The following is an 11,199-nucleotide window of genomic DNA, read 5'->3' on the forward strand; positions in this document are numbered from 1 at the left end:
TCTTGCGAACTAAATTCGTATGAAAATTGTCGACACGAACTGCCATTTCCAAACAAATTTAATTATCGACTTTCTACATACACTTCTGTTAAGGCATCTTGACTAAACCCCCTTAAATCCTTAAAAAGTTCCATATAAATGAATTAGCCGACCCGACAGACGTTGTCCTGTCTTAACTACGTAACAATATAATAACTCCGATCAAAGCATATATTTTAAATTTTGATATTCATTTCTCTTACGACCTCTATGATGATATTTGCTGCACGCATTCTCGCAATGTTAAGTCAAACGCCTTAAGGTTACATCACAAAAGTTTGAATAGTAAAAGCGCTCTGCATTAAAAAACAAATTGTTATCGTAACAATAGTTAGGATTACTTAATATGGTGGTTAAGTAAGTATTTCTTCTATGGCAACGTAGAGACATATCTCGCGCCAACTATAAATGTCACTTATCAAGATTCTATGTCAGGTTGTCATGACAGTTGGCGCCTTAATCCGAAAGCGACGATACACAGTTAACAAGCACTAGACTTGACCAATTGATTTACGAAGTCTATTTACTTACAATTTGGACTGTATAAAGTAAATATAACAGTAAAATAAAATACAAAAGTATCTTGTTACATAAATTATCGGAGGCTAGCTAAGTGATTGGATGGGACCATTATCTTGTATCTTGCTGATTTCTTCGTAGCATCTCGGATGAGAGCAATAGATGTAAATGGGCTATATCTGTCTCATGTTTTACAAATATTTAATATTGTAGTTATATTTTCATGTTATTCAAGAAATATGTCCGCTACTTACTGAATTAACTTATGAATAATGTTAGTTTAGTGCCTCTCAATCGTGAGAATTTATTTGAACCACGGCACATTTCTCTTTTGACGTTTTTTCTATTATTTAATTAATCTTACGGTTAAGGTAACATTGTCAACTCTCAAAGGGTAAGATTTTCAAAGTCAAAAGCGTATTAGATTTTACATGAGGCATTTTAAAGTTAATCAAATCACATTATTTATTGTTATTCATGCAGGGCGATAATAAAATAAATGAAAATCAAAATTCAATTTTTCAAACATTTAATTTAGCCTTAGTAAGGAAGATAAAAACACAAAAAATATTATATAACCTACCACTTAGTATCTTACAAAAGAATATTGTTAGAAGAGTTACGAGGTAAACTTATGGCTTCCATTCACTAGAAGATAATGTTTGCAGGCAATCACATAAGTGGATCAAATAGCTGTAGTCCATTTGGATAATGAACTAGACTCCGTTTTAGATATTTTTATTGTAGCCATTACTTATACGTAGCCAATATTTAACGAAATTTTTGGATTATTTTAAATCGAAATCGCTTTTAAGCTCGTTTAATATTATTATTTATTTTTATAACAGCAGCAATATGATTCTTTAGTGTATTTTGACGCCGATCAACATTGAGTTACCGACCTAAAAGATCAATGATCGTGCTGTGTATCTGATTTTTTTATTTCCATCAGTATTTTCTTTTGCAGCAGGAGTAGTGTTTGCTTAGTGGCTTCAACGTGCGACTCTCATCCCTATGGTCGTAGGTTCGATCCCCGGCTGTGCATCAATGGGTTTTTTTAGCGCACATAGCGCATTTAAAATTAGCTCGAACGGTGAAGGAAAACATCGTGAGGAAACCGGCTTGCCTTACACCCACAAAGTCGACGGCGTGCGTCAGGCACAGAAGGCTGATCTATTGCCTATACGATTTCGATTCGAACAAATGATCATGAAACAGATTCAAAAATCTGAGGCCCAGACTTAAAAGGGTTGTAGCGCCATTGATTATTATTATTTTTTAACAATAATTATTTGTTTTTATTGTTTAACGTTCATAAATTAACTAAGTGTAGTGAAACACCAAAAAAACTACTAAGTGTTTAACTTTAGTGCCTGAAGGGCCACATTACAGTATATTTAAAAAAAATAAGTTTAAAGTCCTTCACCTTGGAAACTAGTGTTAAACTTAGTAGCAGGGGTTGCATTTCGTATACGCCTGTAAAGTATTTTGGTACATGGACTCTAATGCAATACCAGCGTACCAGCGTTTTAGCGTGTCTCTTTTTCTCTCATGTAAGTGGCATGTATGTTATTAAAAGAACTCTTTAAAACTAACATAATGTAACATAAATTACATGTATTTATATTTATTATGTTACATAAATACAGGCTATTTTTATTTTTATAATAAAGTTTGAATGTAAACAAAATCAAAAATAACAAAACGTAATTGATGCCGCTTGTAAATAGCAGGAAATGCGTCCCGGAGTGTACCAGGCTTCGAAACGGACAAAACTTTTCTGGATAAATCTGAAATTCCAAACATCCAGCCTTATTTTCGTATTTCTCCATCTTTGAATAGTTAATCCAGATATTGAATTATGTTTCCTACTATAAGACCTATATTTCGATAAAACACTGAGCGACCGAGCAAAGGTTAGAAGAAGACATACTTATGTATACGAAAGTCAACTTTACTTTGATAATGTAGTGTTCAGTTTTCATTGGCGTCATTTTGACAATTCTTAAACGATCACGGTAGGGCCTGTGCACGCAAATTGTCGACATACAAATCCCATTTCCTTTACATCAGTTTCACAAGTAATTTAATCCTCATATCCATTGCGAAAGAATTGTCTTGTAAATTACGTTATTCATTCTTCTTTGTATTCTCTGTGGAGCTGTAACAGTAAGAGCTTCATACGTACAACGATTTGGAAACAACTGGACTTCTGGAGTTCACCTACGAAGCGAGGATGTTGTTTGATTGTCAGGACTATATGGGTTTGACCAGACCTAGTTAGAAAACATAAAAAAAAACTGAATTTAGTGCATGTGTAAGTGTGGTAAATCATATAGTATAAATATAAAAGTATCTTTCTGAATCAGCGTTGAGTGTCAATGTCAAATTGACATTTGCATATGTCAAAGATAAATAAAAGTAATTGTCTTTGGTCATACGTAAGAGCTAATTACTCTATTACAATTTTCAATTTGAGAAAAGCCTGCGAACTAGCGCGATCAGTTTCCTCAATAAACTCTATTTGGGCAGATCCATTACTTCAGAGTGGCAAGAAGCAATCTCATTGAATGACCCTCCCTCCACCCTCGCCCACCCTATCGGTAAATATGCGTGTTAAATATGTATACGCTGTTAGATGCTCGTAAGTGTATTGGAGTTTGTCTTGTTCGTCACCTTAGTTCAATGGTAATATTTTTGTAAAATATATTAATACAAAATATATTTCGTGGGGAGAAAAACTGTGTACAGTTTGTGTTTCCACCACACCAACTTCCTTTATATTAAGATCATTTATACAATAAATAAAAAATAGGTTATGAATTGTTACGAGATTCGTGGCACTAATAAAATCTACGTTTGATTTACGACATATTTATGTTCAAATAATTTAAGACTGTTAAGATATTGCATAAAACAAAATATTGTTAATTTTATTCAAATTATGTATAAGTAAAAAAAAAATATATTTTGCGTATTACCTAAATTTCTCCAGGCCAGGCCGGATTTAGGGGAGCGCTACCAAGGCTACATCCCTGGGGCCTCCACAAAAGTGGGGCCCATACAATAGAGAAGTAAATATGTTTTAAATTCCGACTAGTTAGCACTAGAAAACGATTCATTATTGTTTGAAAAACTCAACTGATTTTCATTTTGGAAAATAATTTGGGGCCTCCACTACTTTGTTGGCCCGAGGCCAAATCCTAAATCCCGCCCTGTATGTCTGGATATCCATAGTGGCTCACACTTTGCAATCGATTTCGTTTATATTAAAATTTTGTTTAATTTTATTTGTTATCTATTCGTGAATATGTTTGCCTATAAGTTGTCACATTAAAAATTGTATAATACTTTTATTCTACAAATGTGTCTTTTATAAAAATAAATGAATAAGAGATAATACAAGTGAAAACACAACTCCATATCAACTGCAATAAAATTCAAAGAATATATAATCCGGGCGTATTTATCACATATATCTCAAAGTTACTGCTGCCGACGAAAACTTGCAATGCACTTCGCGGTGACCAGACTTTTCCATTAGTGGCAATTATCAACGGCAAATTCTGCAACCACTCAGGAACCCCATCTCGACCTGTTAGAGATAACATCATAAAGCAGAGATGGACTAACGTCTTTGACTTTAAAGCCACCCTCGGTCGGGAGTACATTGAATTTACCGTCAAGTTAAATTAAAAGATTTATCTGGACTTACGCGACTCTATTCATGTATATATGGGACGTTATTTATAATTATTTACTTGCTTCAGTATTCCTACTACTTATACAATATCTAAACAATGACAATTTACACAAAAGCCAAAACCGGAATACACATTCCAACATAAACAGTGTTAACTGTATGTATATATAGTAAATTGTAGGATGATCGTTATAATAATATGTATATATAATGTAATAAAGGATACTAAAGATTTTAATTTAATGAAAACACTTTTTTACTGGTTGAAGCTATTATAAACTTATAATTATTTTACATAATTTTAATTTTTTTAACGACATTTCGCGTGCTTTACAGCGTGCGTGGTCACGGTGACTAACTGTGGTAAAAAAGTGTTTTATTTAAATGTGTAAAAGCTATGTTAACAAAAGACAATACAATGATTTTCGTGTAATTTTTTACTTTCATTAGACATGTGTATTTGCTGGTAATTTGTGTTACAATCTGAAGGTATATTATAGATGACTGAATCACAATGATTGTAATAGCTTGTATTGGACCGAGGAATTTGAATAAGTTAGGTTTCGCCTTGTTTTGTATGAAGAAGGGGTGTGAAACAGTAAAAGCGACAATAAGTCAAAGGACCTAATTAATCCATTGCAAATAGCGTGTAAAAACGTCATTATTGTATATAAATGACATGATGTGTGTGTATGTGTGTGTGTGGAAGTCGAATTGTGTACAATAATAGGTTCAATCGATTACTTAACAATGTTCTATGAGATTGGAGGAACTTCAAAGAACCAGTTTAACAATATGTGTATTTAGCCTGCGTCGCGTTCAATTGTTATTGTGTTTTTTTATAATGGTTACGCGAACATAAGCTATAATAATCTTTATATATATACTTAGAAGGCTTACTGTGTTGCCGGTTCCTTTAAGAGTTGTTACTCTCCTATCTTGAAGTATTATTATACTAATGACTAAATAAAAAGGAGGGCAACTGGTATTGCTTTCGAGCGATCTCTTTAACCAATGTGAGAAAAAATTTGATAAGGTAAGCATGATGTGCAAAATTACATAAGACATATAGACATAACTAATGGAATATTAGGTATATTGTATTCCATATATATATATATATATATATATATATATATATATATATAATATTGATCAGGACAATATTAAAGAAAAGGACACATAAAAAGAAAAAGTGCACATGAATCACGATAATTTTAAATCAGGTTCAGATATGCGAATATAGTGAAGGAGCTAAGCGAATGAGGACTGGAAGTGAATTCCATAGCCTAACTGCAGACCTTAAAGGATTCGCTTAGAAAGGAGGAGTTATGAGATAGGATTTTAAGGATATGGTTTTCGAAAGAACCTAAGCTATGGGCTCCCGTACTATTTGCCGTAAATATTAGATACAATATTTACTGTAATGAGTAGATATAAAGTTTCAAGCATAACATAGTTCAGTATCAAACGTATGATGAAACTAGGTAGTTTAGTTAATTCTTTGGGTAAGTTTATGATTGTTTTGAGTAATAATTAAGGCACCTGTGGTTCTATATTTATGTATTATATACATATTGCATTTCATTTATAATAATTTTTAATATCCTGTAACATGTTGTGTTTTCAAGTTTTCTTCGACAAAAAAAATCCCGGATGAATAAAAGTTTTCTTTTTTCATAGGCTTGAAACGCATTCGTGAGCCCTCTGCAATTGAGAGTGTTCATGGGCGGTATTATATAACACCAGACGAGCCCCGGTTCTCTAAAAAATAGCAATAATATCTATTTACAGTTAAATAATATTCAGATTGCCACCGTTGCTGTGATAAGTTCTTCTAGAGACAATTATAAAATCCATATCTATACCCTTTGATGACGTTGACACATGTCATTGATTTTACAAAAAGTTTAGATAATATTCTAATGTAATTACTGTTAGTCTAAGCCACCAAAGCTACTTTGTAAATCTTTTATAAAGAACCTCCTAACAAGGGCATAATTAGGTGAAAAAGTACGCTCTGCATTACGTGTAAGGTAATCATCCATAGTCAATTTGTCCCGGCGCGCGTAAGTTGCGACTCCGTAATCGGCTTATGACAGGCACATAAGACTGCTAATGAACTAATGGCGTATCAAACCTCCCATTCACCCGCCCAGGCCGGTGCCTACACTCGCGACTATTCTGCCTTTGGAAGGCTTTTACACTTTCCGACTTCACATAATAAAACCTGATTACTATTTACACAACTCGACATTTCTAATGCTTCAAGACAAGTGAGCGTTTATTCATTAACAAAGTTTTCAACGCGTAGTTATTTATTTAAACGGCAAAGTATATCGTAAGTACTGGCAAGGGTTTTAAGTTTGACCGCGATGCTCTTAGTTAGTATGCAGTGATTATATCTGAGGTTCACCGTGAAAAACTAATTCTTCTTCATGTTATATTTTCCACGGAAAATGTTGACTCACTGAGGCAGTATCTTTTAGAAGATATGTGACAAGAAATCAACTAAAGGCAGTACATTAGCCAAGGATTTTTTTCTGTAAATATATTGTAAGCCTAGAAGCTCCTTCTAGAGACGTGCATTTGAACCAGGCACACAATGTTTTTAAAAGCATTTACTATATAAAACGATAAGGAGAAAGAGTTCACGAGATGGGCGGATTGCATTATCAAAACGGCTGGCTCGAGCTGGATGCAGTTTGCCATGAGATACCTAGAGATTCTGTGAGGAGGCCTTTCTTGCAAACTAATTAGAAAACATATATTACATAATACAGATGAGAATATGTATTTTATTATCAAGCAGATTTTGTGAGAAATGAAAGGCATTTTCTGTCGTTATGGCATCATCTTCAAATGGAGTAGATACTAAAAATAATAGACGAAAGTCTCTCACGACAAATCGTAATCGCAGAGTCTTAACACGACCTACCTTAATGGACTATTGCTGATGGTCCGTCACTCTACATTTGACTAGGCGGCTTTCACATCGGCACTTACGTAATGCCTCCGAGCTTACATATAATCTGTCAATGTGAAATAGTAGTCTCCTATATGGACTTTATACAGGAACAATATCTGCCTGAGTGCTTTGTCTAACCCTTGAATATACCAATACACTTAGACGTTAACTACTGAATCGATATGTCTGATATGGTAATGGAAACATCTGCTATCTTTGAAAAGAGAAGTTGGTGATCTACTGCTATATAAAACCATACACTAGATCTTATTCAAAAATTGTTACGCTGGCTATAAAACTATTTAATCACCTTTCTAGAAGTTATGTTACAAGGTGAAGGTGATTGAATTTTTAAAGGCAAGGTTCATTTGGACAATAAATTTGACAACAATTGTAAATAACTTAACTTATTTTTATGACATTATAAAAATTAATATGATATTTGCATCCCTATTTAAGGCTAAATTAACCTCTTAGAAGCATACTGTGCTTAGCAAGGCAAGGTACTTCACTCCGTAACAACGCTTATTACAAATAAACTGTTTATTTGCAAAGATAGTGGTACAATTAGATCGATTAACTACAAAAATCCGCACAGTCAGCCATTATATATATATACTATGCTTCTTATAGGTTAATTTAGCATTCACTTCCATTTAGTACCGCGAAACTAAGCGTCATTCGTTATGTCAACGCCTAGTATGCTAGCCGAGGCATTCTGAGAGTGTCTTCGAGAGGAGTAGCGACAAACAGTGTTTTTATGATTAAAAATAACTGTTTATAACAAATGTTTATAACAAACCTCAGTCTTCTAATAAAAAAGCGCATTAATTCATTAGTTCAGAAGCGAGAAACAAATACATAGGTGTCAAACGTATTTGCGTCGGGGTGTCAAAAATAAAATTGTACAATGTTACATCACACAAATAAATATCAAAACTATTAATGAGTATAAAGCTCTATTTGATGCGGGTCGAATCACAAATGGAAAAAACACACTTAGGCTTATGTCTGTTGAGTGGGTTCACAAATGTCGCTAAAAGGCTGGACGTCATTGTTTATCCGGCCAACATTATGTGGGTAACCGGACACGAGCGCTCTGAGTGCGCTACAAGTATCCGCTTTCAACTCATTACTGCTCGGACGTGGTGCGTGGGCCCAAACCCCCCTGAGGGGATGACATCCTACAAAAAATCTTATACCACTAACTGTTACATATAACATGTATACAGCTTTTTTAAGTTGGGGCGTCGTGCTTGCATAAAAAAAGGAATCGGAAGAAAATTTAAAAAATATTAAGCTGTAGTAGTAGTTTTTAAAAAGAAAATGACTAGACGAACGAATAAGTATCGCAATAGAGCGAGGAAATGCCGAAAAACATTTAAAATTTGTTGTAATTGCCTTTTTAATAATTTTAATTATTATTAAGGAAAGGTTGTAAATATTGTTTAATTGTATAATAGTTTTATCAACATTTAATATCAGTGATTTCAAGCTACAAATAATAATAAATAATACAAAAAAAGAAAAGGATTTTTTTTAGGTCTTAAACTATTAACATACTGTTAAGAGATAAATATGATCTAAAATTTTTAACTTGAAGCAATAAAATTAAGTGCCATTTGTTTTATGTTACAGGAGGCAAATGGGCAGGAGACTCACCTGTTAAGTGATACCGCCGCCCATGGACACTCTCAATGCCAGAGGGCTAGCGCGTTGCCGGCGTTTTAAAATTATATAACCCAAATTATATAAATGTGAAATTTCTACTACCAACCATGTTTTTTTTTAAATAGCTGTACTTAAGAAAAACAATGACGTATTATAAATGCCTTTGATGCAAAAGATCAAAAAAAAATGATCTACAACCAATTTATAGAGACAAAAAATTCCCAATAAACTCCGCGCTTCAGAGGTATTTTAAAAACATTTTTTTTGTCAAGTGTGGTTCATCTAATGATCGGTGTTTATTTACATTTGATAAAGCTTTGATCAGTGTTAAAACATTGGATCCCTAATTGGGATTTACACTCCATTGAGCCAAGCCATATAATTACGTAACATAATACGGTCATATTTTGTAAAGGATAAACATTGTTATGTCCAAACTATAGAAGCTTCGGCCCAATAACCGTGCCAACAAATTGACTAAGGATAATATGGGATATTCAATTAATGGTGGACTATCGAATGTGATCATTTTTAAGGGTGTAAAAACGAGGATGGCTAGCATACTGAGCGTTGACAAATCGAATGACTTCTGTTACGCGGTCATTTGGAATTCATGGTAAAAATTTGCCTCTAAGAAGTGTCGTATGCCTAGCAAGGCGTGACGGAACTTCACTCCTGGTCACCGAAAAAAAAAATAAGTCTTTGTCTCTTGGCGTTGCGTAGAGATGTGGGATCTCTCTGCACTAACTACCGTGTGTACCACGGAGTGTTCAGAGGAGATGTTCGGATTAATACCTGCAGCTGAGTTTCATCATCGGACGTCAAGGCAGAATACAAAATCCCATCCGTATCAACGTCAGTCGTTACACAACTGAACGTTTTTTAATGCAGTTTTTGCCGTGTACCACCAGTATTTCCGAACCAATTCGGCTTAGGGTCCAAAAAGCGTACCAATGCTTAGGCCGGCAGCGTGCTCTCGAGTTCTACTGTGTGAAAAATAAGCCAAAGATTGATTTAATTTGTTATTAATTCCGCCACGTACAAATTATTTGAAGAAGTCTATTAAGTATGAGGGTGCGCAATTATTTAATCAATTACCGGACGCCAAGGCAAAATATAAAATACCATCCGTATCACAGCTACGTCCGTCGTTCCACAACTGAGTATTTCCCACTGAGCCGACTGAAGTATTTCCGAGCCAATTCCACTTAGGGTCCTTCAAGAAAAGAGCGTACCAATTCTTGAAAGGCCGGCAACGCACTTGCGAGCCTTCTGGCAAGAAGTATCCAAGGGCGGCGGTATCACTTAACATCAGGTGAGCCTCCTGCCCGTTTGCCTCCTATTACATAAAACACCCATCAGAATGAGGCTAGTAGACTGTAGTTGGGACGGCTGATGGGGACGTCTATCTCGTTCGTACATCTCTGTCTCGTGTTAATAAAATACATTTTTTGGTTATGAGAAATAAAGTTCTTCAAACATTAATTCATATGCCGTACTTATAAATAAAACAGTATTGTTATTAAATTAGGCATAAAGACGAAATAGTACAATACGGTTTTAGTCTTTTTTAATAAAGAATAATGATATTATACTGTACATAAACCTATTTAATAAAGTCCGTTTCAGCCATTGATATCAATTACTCGACTTAAGACCAACGCTTGCGAATTGTTCTATAAAGACGCTAATCCTCGTACGGCGGCTGTCGGGCAACAATTTGTCGAAACGGTAATGTTATTGCGGTAAGCTTACAATTGCGAACCTGATTTCAGCAGTATTCTCTTTATTAAAGAAGCTCAAACGTTCTGGATTTAACAGAACTACGTACTAATAGTTGTCGATCAAAACTTTTTTTTTGATTAAGAGCAAAACTATCTTTATTTATTTAAAAAAATAATAAATCAAAATATGTTTTTTCATTGTAAGTACAGTAAGATTCGGGAATTCTTTTAAGTAAAAAAAAAAATACCTGTGTCAGGTTTCCCAGGAAAGACTTGGAGCGAGATAAAACACGAGGCTCAAGACCGAACGCGATGGAGACTCACTGTGGACGCCCTCTGCCCCATCTAGGGGTTATAGGACATTAAGTCAAGTAAGTCAGTTTCCCAGCTCTTCCATAACAAACTTTATTATTCAGAAAACACTTTTTAAACGGATTGAAGCTATGTAGTCACCGTGACCACGCACGCTGTAAAGCACGCGAAACGTCGGAAAAAAAATTAAATTTAAAATCATGTTAATAATTATAAGTTTATAATAGCTTCGATCCGTTTCAAATGTGTTTTCTTAATGTGTA

This window comes from Pieris brassicae, chromosome 10 (assembly GCF_905147105.1).
Source record: "Pieris brassicae chromosome 10, ilPieBrab1.1, whole genome shotgun sequence".
Lineage (NCBI taxonomy): Eukaryota > Metazoa > Arthropoda > Insecta > Lepidoptera > Pieridae > Pieris > Pieris brassicae.